This window comes from Bos indicus x Bos taurus, chromosome 3 (genome assembly GCF_003369695.1).
Source record: "Bos indicus x Bos taurus breed Angus x Brahman F1 hybrid chromosome 3, Bos_hybrid_MaternalHap_v2.0, whole genome shotgun sequence".
Lineage (NCBI taxonomy): Eukaryota > Metazoa > Chordata > Mammalia > Artiodactyla > Bovidae > Bos > Bos indicus x Bos taurus.
In genome coordinates this window covers 69,062,015-69,068,898 of record NC_040078.1, presented here as the reverse complement: position 1 = coordinate 69,068,898, position 6,884 = coordinate 69,062,015, and the positions used below count along the sequence as shown (strand labels likewise).

At 36.4% G+C, this 6,884-nt stretch overlaps 1 non-coding gene across 1 annotated transcript; it reads right to left on the bottom strand.

Moving 5' to 3' along the window:
- Positions 1 to 6,080: 6,080 nt before the first annotated feature.
- On the bottom strand, positions 6,081 to 6,187 carry LOC113890665. The gene has a single exon (XR_003510611.1). It is a non-coding gene; the product is annotated as a U6 spliceosomal RNA (small nuclear RNA).
- Between the last annotated feature and the right edge of the window lie 697 nt (positions 6,188 to 6,884).

The following is a 6,884-nucleotide window of genomic DNA, read 5'->3' as shown; positions in this document are numbered from 1 at the left end:
ATATAGTAAGATAGTAACTTCTGTTTTATTTAGTTTTTTGGCTGTGCTGTCTTCGTTGCTGCATGCTGCACTGAGTGGGGGCCACTTTCTAGTTGCAGTGCGTGGGCTTCTCATCTTGGTGGCTTTTCTTGTTGTGGAGCACAGACTCTAGGGCAAGTGGGCTTCCGTAGTTGTGGTACTCAGGCTCAGTGGTTGTGGTGCATGGGCTTCATTGCCCTGTGGCATGTGGGATCTTCCTAAACCAGGGATTGAACCCATGTCCCCCACATTAGCAGATAGATTCTTAACCACTGGACCACCAGGGAAGTCCAGAACTGGCATTTGATAAGGGATTGCACTGAAGCAGTAGATTGCTTCTGTTGGTATGGACATTTTAACAATATTAGGTCTTCCAATCCATGAACATAAGATGTCTTTCCATTTATTTGTGTCATTTTAAATTTCTTTCAGCAGCGTTTTATAGTTTTCAGTGTACACGTCTTTCACCTTCTTGATTAAATTAATTCCTAAGTATTTTATTCTTTTTAATGATATATTTAAATGAGATTGTTTTCTTAATTTCCTTTTCAGATTTTTTACTGTTAATATATGAAAATACTGTTGATTTTTGTATATTGATTTTGTATCCATCAGCTTTACTGACTTTATTATTTATAACTTTTTTAATGGAATCTTTTAGGGTTTTCTATATATAAGATTATGTTTTCTGTAAGCAGAGATAATTTTACTTCTTTTATAATTATGATGCCTTTTCTTTTCCTCTCCTAATTGCTCTAGCTAGGACTACATAGCACTATGTTGAATAGTAATTGTGAACAAGCATTTTTGCCTTGTTCCTGATTTTAGAGGAAAAGCTTTCAGTTTTGTACCATTAACTATGATCTTAACTATGGGTTTGTCATATAGAATTTTTATGATGTTGTATTAATTTTTTAATTTCCAGTTTGTTGAATGTTTTTATCATGAAAGGTGTTAAATTTTGTCAAATATGACCATGTGACTTTTTGTACTTTGTTCTATTTATGTGGTAAATCATATATATATTTTTTTTAATGTTGAAACATCCTTCTATCCCAGGGATAAGTCCCACTTGGTCATGGTGTATAATCCTTTCAGTGTGCTATGGACTCAGTTTGATAGTGTTTTGCTGAGGATTTTTACATCTATATTCATCAGAGATACTGGCCTGTAGTCTTATTTCTTGTCTTTGTTTGGCTTTGGTGTCAGGGTAAGGTAGACCTCATAGAATGAGATTGGAAGTGTGCCCTATGAGACAGACCAGACAGAAACCATCTTTTGGGCAGCCCCTGAAAAGTCAGAATGCTGGACACAGCCTCCAACTTTTTCCCTCCCCTAGAAAAGGTGGGGGTTGGGAATTTCCTCCTGATCTTGCTGTGCCTAGGGCAGAGGGGCTCTGGAGAGTGGATGCCAAGAATTTTCTTATTGGATTTGATACAACTGTTTTCAAGCTTTCCTCTGGTGCAGGAGCCTCTTAACTGTTTTTTTTTGTTTGTTTGTTTTCTTGTAAAAGGAATTGATCCATGTATTGTTAATTCTTTGTCAGTGTGGGAAGGAAAGTCTTGAAACTTCCTAGTTTACCATCTTGCTCAAGTCACCCCCTTATTTCTGTGATTTATATCAAGCATTTATTAATAAATTAGCATTTTAGAGAATTCAAACATGAGATTATTGGGATCTAGCATTTAACCAGTTGTCAGTTGAGAGCTGATGTTTAAAAGAGAAAAATCTAAGGGACAAATTAATGATCCATTCTCTAGGTTATGTTACTGTTATTTCTACAGTCTTAGATTATTAGGAATTAAAGTTTCCAGATCTTTTGTTAAGCCACTGTTATGTGGCTCCTTTTGTTAACAGACACTAAATAGCATAATGAGCATAATGCTTAAAAAATATTATGGTTTTTTAAAATTGAGGTATAATTCATATGTCATAATACCCTTTTAAAATATAATGAACAATGTTTTTGGCTAGAGTTTTGTAAAAATCCCCAAACTTTTCAGTGAATATTTCTTATATTGTCCTTTTCCCTTCAATTCTCTAAAAAGAAAAGGATATGATACTTATTAATAATTTAATAAAGGTCTGTCTGTAACAAGCTTAGACAATATCCAAGTACAGTTTTTTGCCATAAAGCTGAATAACTTGGAAATATTGGCAGTTGCTAAGAATTACTTTGGGGATCAGAACATTTTTTTATAGCCTCTGGGTTCCTGTGTTAGTAACAATTGATTTTAAGTGTTAAAATGTCTTTAAGACTGTTATCCCTCTATTTGAATTATTATTTTGCCTCTCTATTCTATCTTAATATATGAATCTTCAGTTTGAGCATGCATCATACAGAAGAATTTAAACTTCAGTAAGTCAAAGGAAATGTGTAGTTTAAATTTTAATTCTTTAAGGTATCATCATTCTTTTGATATTAAGTTAATAAATATCTTTCTTTTTATTCCTCCTTTTATTCCTCTGTCTCTCTTTCTTTTCTCTCTTTCTTGTTGACTTTTGATAGTCTCATCAATGCAAAATACAAATATGAAGTGAAAAAAGGTCTTTGAGTATCAAAGAAGGAAAAGAGAGCCATTTGCAAAGCTGAAGTGTACTTTAAAATAGTGGAAGACCCCTAACTTATTATACATAGTGCTAAGGCTATTGACTTAAACTTGGTTATTTGCTTTTTGCTCAGGTAACTCTCATGATTGATGTGTTTCTCCGAATTGAAAATTAAATTAAGGGATAGAAGGTAAAGCCAGGCAAGTGCCACTGTAAGGTTCTGCTTATATAGTTAGAGATGAAGTAAGTATGTTTCCAATTATTGGAGAGAGGGATTGTTCATTTTGGAGGAAAACACAATTATATTGAAACTTGAGGCTATTTTACACTGTATAATAACTGACATTTATCAATATAATTATATAGGCTCTTTTTGGCAAGCAGGTACATTTATAATTATTTTATACATTTATAACTTGATTATAATATTAGTTTCTATCAAAGGAAAGGTATAAAGGAAAGGAAAATCATTTGTAGTTCTACCACTCAGAGGTACTCATAAGCATTTACATATCTTCTTTTTTTAAAACATTTTTTGTTATTTTTGGTTGCACTGAGTCTTGTGGACTGAGTCTCACTGCTTGTGGACTTTCTCTAGTTGCCTTGAGTAGGGGCTACTCTTCATTGTAATGCGGTGATGTTCTCATTGTGATGGCCTCTCTTGTTGCAGAGCACAGGCTCTAGGTGCACTGGCTTCAGTAGTTGCAGCTCACAGGCTCTAGGGCTCAGTCATTAGGGTGCATGGGCTTAGCTGCCCTGCAGCATGTGGAATCTTCCCACATCAGGGATCAAACCCACATGCCCTGCCTTGGCAGGTGAACCCTTATCCACTCTACCACCAGGGAAGTCCCCAGATATATATCTTCTTAAATATTGTATTTTACTATATATGTGTAGTATAAGTGCCTGAAAATAAGGGTTTTTTTTTTTTTGTAATGTAACCACCTGACATTAAACTTTTTATTGTTGTGGTATCCATTTCAAAGGCATCCATCTCGAATCAACTTACTGTCAGCTGTATGACACAGCTGCTAGCAAAATAATGTCACCACTTTTCCCTTTCTGAACCCTAATTCCTGCTGTTATGTTATAAATCTTATGAAAAGTCAACTCATAAACCACTAGAGAACTCATCCTCAACCCCAATAAAGGCAGAATCCCAGATGGAAACTTTCTCCCTCTCTTTCTACCCACAGATTCCTTGTGTGGATCCTCAGGTATGTGCCGTGTACTCTCCAAGAACTGTGAGTAATAAACCTTGTCTTTTCAAAGGTCCTTGATTGCTGTTGCTGAGGTATATCTTACAATTATAATGAGAACCACAAGGCAGGTCTAGGCACAGCATTGGCTCTGGTGGGGGAAAAGTGTTGCAGGGCGGGGGCGGGGGGTGGGGGGCGGTGCCAGGCCGGGGCTACTGCAAGTACTACCATGCCCCAAGCAATCCTGGCTAATAGCATCACTGTCAGTAAGATGAGACTGACATGAAACCATGTGCATATTTTTGAAACCAGATGTCTTACAAACTCTCATATTAGTTTTAATCTTTTCTTTTTACATTTCTTCTCTATTTTTTTTGTTTCTTTTTTTATTTTATTTTTAAACTTTACAATATTGTATTGGTTTTTGCCATACATCAACATGAATCTGCCACAGGTGTACACGTGTTCCCCATCTTGAACCCCCCTCCCTCCTCCCTCCCCATACCATCCCTCTGGGTCGTCCCAGTGCACCAGCCCCAAGCATCCAGTATCGTGTATCGAACCTGGACTGGCGACTTGTTCCATATGTGATATTATACGTATTTCATTGCCATTCTCCCAAATCATCCCACCCTCTCCCTCTCCCACAGAGTCCAAAAGACTGTTCTATACATCAGTGTCTCTTTTGCTGTCTTGTATACAGGGTTATTGTTAACATCTTTCTAAATTCCATATATATGCAGTAGTATACTGTATTGGTTTTTCTTTCTGGCTTACTTCACTCTGTATAATAGGCTCCAGTTTCATCCACCTCATTAGAACTGATTCAAATGTATTCTTTCTAATGGCTGAGTAATACTCCGTTGTGTATATGTACCACAGCTTTCTTATCCATTCATCTGCTGATGGACATCTAGGTTGCTTCCATGTCCTGGCTATTATAAACAGTGCTGGGATGAACATCGGGGTACACGTGTCTCTTTCAATTCTGGTTTCCTCAGTATGTATGCCCAGCAGTGGGGTTGCTGGATCATAAGGCAGTTCTATTTCCAGTTTTTTAAGGAATCTCCACACTGTTATCCATAGTGGCTGTACTAGTTTGCATTCCCACCAACAGTGTAAGAGGGTTCCCTTTTCTCCACACCCTCTCCAGCATTTATTGCTTGTAGACTTTTGGATCGCAGCCATTCTGACTGGTGTGAAATAGTACCTCATAGTGGTTTTGATTTGCATTTCTCTGATAATGAGTGATTTGAGCATCTTTTCATGTTTGTTAGCCATCTGTATGTCTTCTTTGGAGAAATGTCTATTTAGTTCTTTGGCCCATTTTTTGATTGGGTCATTTATTTTTCTGGAATTGAGCTGTAGGAGTTGCTTGTATATTTTTGAGATTAGTTGTTTGTCAGTTGCTTCATTTGCTATTATTTTCTTCCATTCTGAAGGCTGTCTTTTCACCTTGCTTATAGTTTCCTTTGTTGTGCAGAAGCTTTTAAGTTTAATTAGGTCCCATTTGTTTATTTTTGCTTTTATTTCCAATATTCTGGGAGGTGGGTCATAGAAGATCCTGCTGTGATGTGTGTAGGAGAGTGTTTTGCCTATGTTCTCCTCTAGGAGTTTTACAGTTTCTGGTCTTACGTTTACGTCTTTAATCCATTTTGAGTTTATTTTTGTGTATGGTGTTAGAAAGTGGTCTAGTTTCATTCTTTTACAAGTGGTTGACCAGTTTTCCCAGCACCACTTGTTAAAGAGATTGTCTTTAATCCATGATATATTCTTGCCTCCTTTGTCAAAGATAAGGTGTCCATATGTGTGTGGATTTATCTCTGGGCTTTCTTTTTTGTTCCATTGACCTATATTTCTGTCTTTGTGCCAGTACCATACTGTCTTGATGACTGTGGCTTTGTAGTAGAGCCTGAAGTCAGGTAGGTTGATTCCTCCAGTTCCATTCTTCTTTCTCAAGATAGCTTTGGCTATTTGAGTTTTTTTGTATTTCCATACAAATTGTGAAATTATTTGTTCTAGCTCTGTGAAGAATACCGTTGATAGCTTATAGGGATTGCATTGAATCTATAAATTGCTTTGGGTAGTATACTCATTTTCACTATATTGATTCTTCCAATCCATGAACATGGTATATTTCTCCATCTATTAGTGTCCTCTTTGATTTCTTTCACCAGTGTTTTATAGTTTTCTATATATAGGTCTTTAGTTTCTTTAGGTAGATATATTCCTAAGTATTTTATTCTTTCCATTGCAATGGTGAATGGAATTTTTTCCTTAATTTCTCTTTCTGTTTTCTCATTATTAGTGTATAAAAATATGGAATGCTTCACGAATTTGCGTGTCATCCTTGCGCAGAGGCCATGCTAATCTTCTCTGTATCGTTCCAATTTTAGTATATGTGCTGCCGAAGCGAGCACCTCTTCTATTTTTTAATTGGATATGAGTATCATTTGAAAATGGAGAAGGCAATGGCAACCCACTCCAGTGTTCTTGCCTGGAGAATCCCAGGGATGGCAGAGCCTGTGGGCTGCCATCTTTGGGGTCGCACAGAGTCGGACACGACTGAAGTGACTTAGCAGCAACTTAGCAGCAGCAGCAGCACCATTTGAAAATAAAAATATTTTTGACCCTTTGTGTACAATAGCTATATATCATATTTTGGTTTCTTATTTATTGTACTGGGTAGACATTTTTAGTCAGTGTTTAATAACTGTTCCTAATGGGCTTTCTTGCTTTGCTATTGAGTTTAAGGGAAATGTCTGTAGTACACCAAAGAGGACTTTTTTATCCACAGTAATCTTTTTTTTGTTGTTGTTGTTCCTTTTTCTGCCTCAGGGTACTATCATAAACAGTTTCCTCAAACCGCCTCTTCTTTTCACCTAAATAACACTTACCAAATCTTTAGAGGTCTCAGTTAAAACATTTCTTCAGAGATGTCTCCTTGACGCTTTAAGATCTCCTTAATATCTGTTCTTTCCTTTTCCCATTCTTAACTTTGTGTATTTGTGGTTCTTTTTTTTCATGAATTAAAATTTTTGGAAAATTGTATATTTGATTGTATTTTCTCCCAAGACTTCTTTAATTCACTTATTTACTTATGCATTCATTTAACAC